This window comes from Eriocheir sinensis, chromosome 20, assembly GCF_024679095.1.
Source record: "Eriocheir sinensis breed Jianghai 21 chromosome 20, ASM2467909v1, whole genome shotgun sequence".
Lineage (NCBI taxonomy): Eukaryota > Metazoa > Arthropoda > Malacostraca > Decapoda > Varunidae > Eriocheir > Eriocheir sinensis.
Window position 1 is genome coordinate 446,578 of NC_066528.1, and position 12,733 is coordinate 459,310.

The window sequence follows — 12,733 nt, forward strand, 5'->3', positions numbered from 1 at the left end:
TTCAATACAAATTTATCTAATTTTATGTGTATTTTGTATATCTATTTTCATATAAATTGAAATTATTTTTGTGTATTTTTGTATATATTTTTATACAAATTTTAGTTTTTTTCATATATTATTTTGTATATTTATTTTCCTACATATATACATTCTTTTACTGAAATTTAGTTTATTGAATTTGATACGAATTTACCTTATTTTAGGTGTATTTTGGTAATATATTTTTATACGTATTTACATCATTTTATGTATATTTTTATATATATTTTCATAGAAATTTACGTTATTTTATGTGTTTTCGTATATATATTTTAATACAAATTTACATTATTTGATGTGTATTTTGCATATCTATTTCAATACGAATTTACGTTATTGTGTGTGCATTTTGCATATTTATTTTAATACAAATTTAATTATTTTATGTGTATTTTTGTATATATTTTTATACAAATATGCGTTATTTTATGGGTATTTTGCATCTTTATTTTCATAGAAATTTACACTATTTTATTGATATTCTGTTCATTTACTTTGATACGAATTTACATTATTCTATGTGTATTTTGTACATATTTTTTATACATTTTTCCATTATTTAATGTGTATTTTGTATATATATTTCATACAAATTTATGTTATTTTATGTTTATTTGTTTATATATTTTGACACAAATTTACAATATTTTATGGGTATTTAGTATATATATTTCAATAGAAATTTACCTAGTTTTATGCGTATTTTGTATATCTATTTTCAAAGAAATTCAAATTATTTCTGGGTATTTTTGTATATATTTTAATACAAATTTTAGTTATGTAATGTGTATTTTGCAAATCTATTTTCATTCATATATATATTATTTTACTGGTATTTTATTGATTTATTTTGATACGAATTTACATTACTTTATATGTACTTTGTATATATATATTTATACGCATTTACATTATTTAATGTTTATTTTGAATATATATTTTTATACAAATTCATGTTATTTTATGTGTATTTGTATATATATTTTCATACAAATTTACATTATTTTATTTGTATTTTGTACATATATTTGATTACAAATTTACCTTATTTTATGTTTATTTTTGTATATTTATTTCATTTAATTTAAATTATTTTATGTGTAAATTTGTATTTGTATTGTATATATATTTTGATACAAATCTACATTATTTTATATGTATTTTGTATATATATTTCATTACAAATTTGCCTTATTTTATGTTTATTTTTATAGTTATTTTCATTCAAATTTAAATTATTTTATGTGTATATATTTATTTGTATTTACGTTATTTTATATGTATTTTCTATATACATTTTCATTCAAAATTACATTATTTTATCGGTATTTTGTTCATTTATTTCGATACGAATTTAGATTATTTCATGTGTATTTTCTATACATATTTTTATACGCATTTACATTATTTAATGTGTGTTTTGTATATATATATTTTTTATACTATTGTACTTCATTTTATGTGCATTTGTGTTATTGTTTTTATACAAATTTAAATTATTTTAAGAGTATTCTGTACTTTTTTTACTACAAATTTGCCTTATTTTATGTACTTTTTTTATTTATTTTCATACAATTTTCAATTATTCTATGTGCATTTTTGTACATATATTTTTGTAGAAATTTGCATTATTTTATGTGTATTTTGTATATATTTTTTCATACAAATTTACATTTTTTTATTGGTATTTTGTTTATGTATTTTGATACGAATTTAAATTATTATATGTGTACTTTTTATATATTTTGTATACGTATTTTCATTTTTAATGTGTATTTTGTTTTTATATTTTAAAACAAATTTACGTTATTTTATGCGTATTTGTTTAAATATTTTGATAAAAATTTACATTATTTTATGTATTTTGTATATATATTTCAATACAAATTTAGTTTATTTTATGTATATTTTGTATATCTATTTCCATACAAATTTAAATTACTTATGTGTATTTTTGTATATAGTTTTATACAAATTTATGTTATTTTATGTGTATTTTGTATATTTATTTTCATACAAATTCACATTCTTCTATTGGTATATTGTTTATTTATTTTGGTACGAGTTTACATTATTTTATGTGTATTTTGTAAATATATTTTTATACGTATTTTTTTCATTTTATGTGTATTTTTTATATATATTTTTATAGAAATTTACGTTTTTTTATGTGTATTCGTATATATATTTTGAAACAAATTTACATTGTTTTATGTGTGTTTTGCATATCTATTTCAATACAAATTTACCATAATTTATGTGCATTTTGTATATTTATTTTAATCAAAATTGCTTTTTATGGGTATTTTGCATCTTTATTGTCATACACAGTTTCATTATTTTATTGATATTTTGTGTATTTGTTTTGATACGATTTTACATTGTTCTATGTGCATTTGTATATATTTTATTTTACATATTTACATTATTTAATATGCATTCTCTATACATATTTTATATAAATATACGTTAATTTATGTCTATTTGTCTATATATTTTCATACAAATTTACATTATTTTATGTGTATTTTTTATGTATTTCAATACAAATTTATCTAATTTTATGTGTATTTTGTATATCTATTTTCATATAAATTGAAATTATTTTGTGTATTTTGTATATATTTTATACAAATTTTAGTTTTCATATATTATTTTGTATATTTATTTTCCTACATATATACATTCTTTTACTGAAATTTAGTTTATTGAATTTGATACGAATTTACCTTATTTTAGGTGTATTTTGGTAATATATTTTTATACGTATTTACATCATTTTATGTATATTATTATATATATTTTAATAGAAATTTACGTTATTTTATGTGTTTTTTGTATATATATTTTAATACAAATTTACATTATTTGATGTGTATTTTGCATATCTATTTCAATACGAATTTACGTTATTGTGTGTGCATTTTGCATATTTATTTTAATACAAATTTAATTATTTTATGTGTATTTTTGTATATATTTTTATACAAATATGCGTTATTTTATGGGTATTTTGCATCTTTGTTTTCATAGAAATTTACACTATTTTATTGATATTCTGTTCATTTACTTTGATACGAATTTACATTATTCTATGTGTATTTTGTACATATTTTTTATACATTTTTCCATTATTTAATGTGTATTTTGTATATATATTTCATACAAATTTATGTTATTTTATGTTTATTTGTTTATATATTTTGACACAAATTTACAATATTTTATGGGTATTTAGTATATATATTTCAATAGAAATTTACCTAGTTTTATGCGTATTTTGTATATCTATTTTCAAAGAAATTCAAATTATTTCTGGGTATTTTTGTATATATTTTAATACAAATTTTAGTTATGTAATGTGTATTTTGCAAATCTATTTTCATTCATATATATATTATTTTACTGGTATTTTATTGATTTATTTTGATACGAATTTACATTACTTTATATGTACTTTGTATATATATATTTATACGCATTTACATTATTTAATGTTTATTTTGAATATATATTTTTATACAAATTCATGTTATTTTATGTGTATTTGTATATATATTTTCATACAAATTTACATTATTTTATTTGTATTTTGTACATATATTTGATTACAAATTTACCTTATTTTATGTTTATTTTTGTATATTTATTTCATTTAATTTAAATTATTTTATGTGTAAATTTGTATTTGTATTTAGGTTATTTTATGTATTTTTTCTATAAATATTTTCATCGAAAATTACATTATTTTATTGGTATTTTGTTAATTTAATTCGATACGAATTTATATTATTTCAAAGGTATTTTGTATACATATTTTTATACGCATTTACATTATTTAATGTGTGTTTTGTATACATATTTTTATGGAAATTTAATTTATTTTATATGCATTTTTGTACATATATTTTTATAAAAATTTGCGTTACTTTATGTGTATTTTGTATATGTCTTCTCATACAAATTTACATTATTTTATTGGTATTTTGTTTAATTATTTTGATACGAATTACATGATTATATGTGTATTTTGTACATATTTTTTTATACGTTTTTACATTACTTAATGTGTATTTTGTTTATATATTTTTTATAGAAATTTACGTTATTATATATGTATTTGTATAAATATTTTGATACAAATTTACATTATTTTATGCATTTTGTATATATATTTCAATTCAAATTTAGCTTATTTTATGTGTATTTTGTATATCTATTTTCATACAAATTTAATTACTTTTGTGTATTTTTGTATATAGTTTTATAAAAATCTACGTTATTTTATGTGTATTTTGTATATTTATACTTATACAAATACACATTCTTTTATTGGTATTTTGTTTATTTATTTTGATACGAGTTTATATCATTTTAGGTGTATTTAAAAAAAAAATATACGTATTTACTTTATTTTATGCGTATTTTGTATATATATATTTTTTTAGAAATCTACGTTATTTTATGGGTATTCGTATATATATTTTTTTAACAAATTTACATTGTTTTATATGTATTTTGCATATCTATTTCAGTACAAATTTACCTTATTTTATGTGCATTTTGTATATTTATTTTAATACAAATTTAAATATTTTATGTGAATTTGTGTATATATGTTTAAAAAAAATGCGATATTTTATGGGTATTTTGCTTCTTTATTTTCAAACAAATTTACATTATTTTATTAATATTCTGTGTATTTATTTTTATACGATTTTACATTATTCTATTTGTGTTTTGTATATATTTTCTTATACATATTTACATTATTTAATGTGTATTTTGTACACATATTTTATAAAAATTTAAGTAATTTTAAGTGTATTTGTTTATATATTTTCATTCAAATTTACATTATTTTATGTGTATTTTGTATATGTATATCAATACAAATTTACCTAGTTTTATGTGTATTTTGTATATTTATTTCCATAAAAATTTTTATTATTTTTGTGTATTTTTGTATATAGTTTTATACAAATTTAGGTTATTTGATGTGTATTTTGTATATCTATTTGTTATACAAATACACATTCTTTTATTGATATTTTGTTTATTTATTTTAACAGGAATTTTCATTATTTAATGTGTATTTTGTATACATATTTTTATACGTATTTACATCATTTCATGTGTATTTTGTATATATATATATATATATATATATATATATATATATATATATATAAATATATATATATATATATATATATATATATATATATATATATATATATATATATATATATATATATATATATATATATATATATATATATATATATATTTATATAGAAATCTACATTATTTTATGTGTATTCGTATATATATTTTGAAACAAATTTACATTGTTTTAAGTGTATTTTGCATATTTTTTCAATACAAATTTACCTTATTGTATGTGCATTTTGTATATTAATTTTAATACAAATTTAATTATTCTATGTGTTTTTTTTTGTATAAGTATTTTTATTAAAAATATGCTTTATTTAATGGGTATTTTGCATCTTAATTTTCATACAAATTTACATTATTTTATTGATATTCTGTGTATTTATTTTGACACTATTTTACATTATTCTATGTGTATTTTGTATATATATTTTATACAACGGTACGTTATTTTATGTGTATTTCTTTTCATTTCATACAAATTTACATTATTTTATGTGTATTATGTACATGTATTTAAATACAAATTTAACTAATTATATGTGTATTTTGTATATCTATTTTCATACAAAATGAAATTATTTTTGTGTAATTTTGTATATATTTTTATACAAATTTTCGTTATTTTATGTGTATTTTGTATATTTATTTTCCTACTAATATACGTTCTTTTATCGGTATTTTGTTTATTTATTTTGATGCGAATTTACATTATTTTAGGTTTATTTGGTATATATATTTTTATAATTATTTCCATCATTTTATATATATTTTGTATGTATATTTTCATAGAAATTTACTCTTTTTTATGTGTATTCGTATATATATTTTGATACAAATTTACATTATTGATGTGTATTTTGCATATCTATTTCAATGCAAATTTACTTTATTGTATGTGCATTTTGTATATTAATTTTAATACAAATTTAATTATTTTATATGTATTTTTGTATATATATTTTTATACAAATATGCGTTATTATGTAGGTATTTTGCATCTTTATTTTCATACAAATTTACATTATTTTATTGGTATTCTGTTTATTTATTTTGATAAGATTTTACATTATTCTATGTGTATTTTGTACTCATATTTTTATACATATTTACATTATTTAATGTATATTTTGTATATATATTTTATGCAAATTTACGTTATTTTATGTGTTTATATATTTTCATACAAATTTACATTATTTTATATGTATTTTTTATATGTATTTCTTTTCAAATTTGCCTAATTTTATGTGTATTTTGCATATCTATTTTCAAACAAATTTTAATTATTTTTTGTGTATTTTTGTATATATTTTTATACAAATTCTAGTTATTTTATTTGTATTTTGTATATATATATTCCTTCAAATATACATTCTTTTATTGGAATTTTGTTTATTTATTTTGATACGAATTTACATTATTTTATTTGTTTTTTGTATATATATTTTTCTACGTATTTACATTATTTTATGTGTACTTTTTAGATATGTTTTCATACAAATTTACGTTATTTTATTGTGTGTATTCGTATATATTTTGATACAAACTTACATTAAATTATGTGTATTTTGCATATCTATTTCAATGCAAATTTACCTTATTGTATGTGTGTTTTGTATATTTATTTTAATACAAATTTAATTATTATATGTGTATTTTTGTATATATATTTTTTTTAAATATGAGTTATTTTATGGGTATTTTGCATCTTTATTTTCATAAATTTTTACATTACTTTATTGATATTCTGTATATTTAAATTGACACAATTTTACATTATTCTGTGTATTTTGTATATATTTTCCTCACATTTTTACATTATTTAATGTATATTTTGTAAATATATATTTTTATGCATATTCACGTTATTTTATGTTTATTTGCTTAAATATTTTGATAGATATTTACAATATTTTATGGGTATTTTGTATATACGTATATTTCAAAACAAATTTACCTAATTTTATGTGTATTCTGTATATCTATTTTCATACAAATTTAGATTATTTATGTGTTTTTTTTATATAGATTTTAATACAAAGTTTAGTTATGTTATGTGTATTTTGTAAATATAATTTCACACAAATATATATTATTTGATTGGAATTTAGTTGATTTAATTTGATACGAATTTACATTGTCTTATGTGTAATTTGTATATATATATATATATATATATATATATATATATATATATATATATATATATATATATATATATATATATATATATATATATATATATATATATATATATATATATATATATATATAAATATATATATATATATATATATATTTAAACGTATTTACATTATTTAATGTGTATTTTGTATATATATTTTTATACAGATTTATGTTATTTTACGTGTATTTGTATATATATATTGAGAAAAATCTACGTTATTTTATGTGTATTTTGTATATATATTTCATTACAAATTTCCCTTAATTTATGTTTATTTTTACATTTATTTTCATTCAAATATATGTTATTTTATGTGTATATATTTATTTGTATTTACGTTATTTTATGTGTATTTTCTACATATATTTTCATTCAAAATTACATTATTTTATCGGTATTCTGTTCATTTATTTCGATACGAATTTTGATTATTTCATGTGTATTTTCTATACATATTTATATACGCATTTACATTATTTAGTGTGTGTTTTGTTTATATATTTTTTATACAATTTTACTTCATTTTATGTGCATTTGTGTTGTTGTTTTTATACAAATTTACATTATTCTAAGTGTATTCTGTACTTTTTTTACTACAAATTTGCCTTATTTTATGTGTATTTTGTTTATCTATTTGCATATAAATTTAAATTATTTTATGTGCATTTTTGTACATATATTTTTATAGAAATTTGCGTTATTTTATGTGTATTTTGTATATATTTTTTATACAAATTTACATTTTTTATTGGTATTTTATTTATGTATTTTGATACGAATTTACATTATTATATGTGTATTTTGTATATATTTTGCATACGTATTTTTATTATTTAATGTGTATTTTGTTTATATATTCTAAAACAATTTGCGTTCTTTTATGCGTATTTGTTTAAATATTTCGATACAAATTTACATTATTTTATGTATTTTGTATATATATTTCAATACAAATTTTTTTTATTTTATGTATATTTTGTATATCTATTTTCATACAAATTTAAATTACTTTTGTTTATTTTTGTATATAGTTTTATACAAATTTACGTTATTTTATTTGTGTTTTGTATATTTATTTTCAAACAAATTCACATTCTTCTATTGGTATTTTGCTTCATTATTTTGGTACGAGTTTACATTATTTTATGTGTATTTTGTATATATATATTTTATATATATTTACATTTTTTATGTATTTTTTTATATATTTTTATAGAAATTTACGTTTTTTTATGTGTATTCGTATATATATTTTGAAACAAATTTACATTGGTTTTCGTGTGTTTTGCATATTTATTTCAATACAAGTTTATCATATTGTATGTGCATTTTGTATATTTATTTTAATACAAATTTAATTATTTAATGTGTATTCTTGTATATATATTTTTATAAAAATATGCTTTTTTTATAGGTATTTTGCATCTTTATTTTCATACAAATTTACATTATTTTTTTGATATTCTGTCTATTTATTTTGATACAATTTTACATTGTTCTATGTGTATTTTTTATATATTTCATTTTACATATTTACATTATTTAATGTGCATTTTTTATATATATTTTAAACAAATATACGTTACTCTATCTATTTGTTTATATATTTTCATACAAATTTTATTTGTATTTTGTATATGTATTTCAATACAAATTTATCTAATTTTATGTGTATTTTGTATATCTATTTTCATACAAATTGAAATTATTTTTGTGTATTTTTGTATATATTTTTATACAAATTTTAGTTACTTTATATATTATTTTGTATATTTATTTTCCTACATACATACATTCTTTTATTGAAATTTAGTTTATTGAATTTGATACGAATTTGCCATATTTTAGGTGTATTTTGTACATATATTTTTATACGTATTAACATCATTTTATATATATTTTTTATTTATATTTTAAGAGAGGTTTACGTGATTTTATGTGTTTTCGTATATATATTTTAAATACAAATCTACATTATTTGATGTGTATTTTGCATATCTATTTTAATACAAATTTACCTTATTGTATGTGCCTTTTGTATATTTATTTTAATACAAATTTAATTATTTGAAGTGTTTTTTTGTATATATATTTTTATACAAATATGCGTTATTTTATGGGTATTTTGCATCTTTATTTTCAAAGAAATTCACATTATTTTATTGATATTCTGTTCATTTATTTTGATAAGATTTTACATTATTCTTTGTGTATTTTGTATATATTTTTTATACATTTTTCCATTATTTAATGTGTATTTTGTTTATATATTTTATACAAACCTATGTTATTTTATGTGTATTTGTTTATATATATTTTGACACAAATTTTAAATATTTTATGAGTATTTTGTATATATATTTCAAAAGAAATTTACCTAGTTCTATGTGTTTTTTGTATATTTATTTGCATACAAATTCAAATTATTTCTGAGTATTTTTGTATATATTTTAATACAAATTTTAGTTATATTATGTGTATTTTATAAATTTATTTTTATTTAAATATATATTATTTTATTGGTATTTTGTTGATTTATTTTGATACGAATTTACATTATTTTATATGTACTTTGTATATATATTTTTATACGCATTTACAATATTTAATGTTTATTTTGAATATATATTTTTGTACAAATTCATGTTATTGTATGTGTATTGTTATTTGTATATCTATTTTCATACAAATTGAAAATATTTTTGTGTATTTTTGTATATCTTTTTATACAAATTTTCGTCATTTTATGTGTATTTTATATATTTATTTTTCTACAAATATACGTTCTTTTATCAGAATTTTGTTTATTTATTTTGAAACGAATTTACATTATTTTAGGTGTATTTGGTATATATATTTTTGTACTTATTTTATATGTATTTTGTATGTATATTTTCATAGAAATTTATTCCATTTTATGTGTATTCGTATATATATTTTGATACAAATTTACATTATTGATGTGTATTTTGCATATCTATTTCAATACAAGTTTACTTTATTGTATCTGCATTTTGTATATTTATTTTAATACAAATTTAATTATTTTATGTGTATTTTTGTATATATATTTTTATACAAATATGCTTTATTATATTGGTATTTTGCATATTTATTTTCATACAAATTTACATTATTTTATTGATATTCTGTTTATCTATTTTGATACGATTTTACATTATTCTATGTATATTTTGTATATATATTTTTATACATATTTATATTATTTAATGTATATTTTGTATATATATTTTATACAAATTTACACTATTTTTTGTGTAGTTATGTATATATTTTTATACAAATTTTAGTTATATTATTTGTATTTTGTATTTATATTTTCCTACATATATACATTCTTTTATTGGAATTTTCTTGATTTATTTTGATACGAGTTTACATTAATTTATGTGTATTTTGTATATATATTTTTCTACGTATTTACATTATTTTATGTGTATTTTGTATATATATTTTCATAAAAAACTACGTAAATTTATTGTGTGTATTCGTATATATTTTGATACAAATTTACATCATTTTATGTGTATTTTGCATATCTATTTCAAAACAAATTTACCTTATTGTATGTGTATTTTGTATATTTATTTTAATACAAATTTAATTATTTTATGTGTATTTTTGTATATATATTTTTTTTAAATATGATTTATTTGATGGGTGTTTTGCATCTTTATTTTCATTAATTTTGACATTACTTTATTGATATTCTGGATATTTATTTTGATACAATTTTACATTATTCTATGTGTATTTTATATATATTTTCATTACATATTTACATTATTTATTGTATATTTTAAATATATATTTTTATGCAAATTTACGTTATTTTATGTTTATTTGTTGATATATTTTGATAGAAATTTACAATATTTTATGGGTATTTTGTATACACGTATATTTCAAAACAAATTTACCTTGTTTTATGTGCATTTTGTATATCAATTTTTATACAAATTTAAATTATCTTTTGTGCTTTTTTGTACAGAATTTAATACATTTTGTAAATTTAATTTCACACAAATATATATTATTTTATTGGTATTTTGTTGATTTATCTTGATACGAATTTACATTGTTTTATGTGTAATTTGTATAAATATTGTTATACGTATTTACATTATTTAATGTGAATTTTATATATATATATATATATATATATATATATATATATATATATATATATATATATATATATATATTTATATATATATATATATATATATATATATATATATATATATATATATATATATATATATATATATATATATATATATATATATATATATATATATATATATATATATATATATATATGTATATTTATGCAAATTTACGTTATTTTATGTTTATTTGTTTATATATTTTGATGAAAATGTAATATATTTTATGGGTATTTTGTATATACGTATATTTTAAAACAAATTTAACTAATTTTATGTGTATTTTGTATATCTATTTTCATACAAATTTAAATTATTTTTGTGTTTTTTTGTATAGATTTTAATACAAATTTTAGTTATGTTATGTGTTTTTTGTAAATATAATTTCACACAAATATATATTATTTTATTGGTATTTTGTTGATTTATTTTGATACGAATTTACATAGTTTTATATGTAATTTGTATATATATTTTTATACGTATTTACATTATTTAATGTGTATTTTGTATATATATTTTTATACAAATTTATGTTATTTTACGTGTATTTGTATATATATATTTTGATACAAATCTACATTATTTTATGTGTATTTTGTATATATATTTCATTACAAATTTGCCTTATTTTATGTTTATTTTTTTATTTATTTTCATTCAAATTTATATTATTTTATGTGTATATATTTATTTGTATTTAGCTCATTTTATGTGTATTTTCTATACATATTTTTATACGCATTTACATTATTTAATGTGTTTTGTATATATATTTTTTATACAATTTTACTTTATTTTATGTGAATTTGAGTTTTTTTTATACAAATTTACATTATTTTAAGTGTATTCTGTACTTTTTTTTTACCACCAATTTGCTTATTTTTTGTGTATTTTGTTTATTTATTTTCATACAAATTAAAATTATTTTATGTGTATTTTGGTACATATACTTTTATAGAAATTTGCTTTATTTTATGTGTATTCTGTGTATATTTTCTCATACAAATTTACATATTTTATTGGTATTTTGTTTATGTATTTTGATACGAGTTTACATTATTATATGTGTATTTTGTATATATTTTCCTTACGTATTTTCATTATTTACTGTGTATTTTGCTTATATATTTTA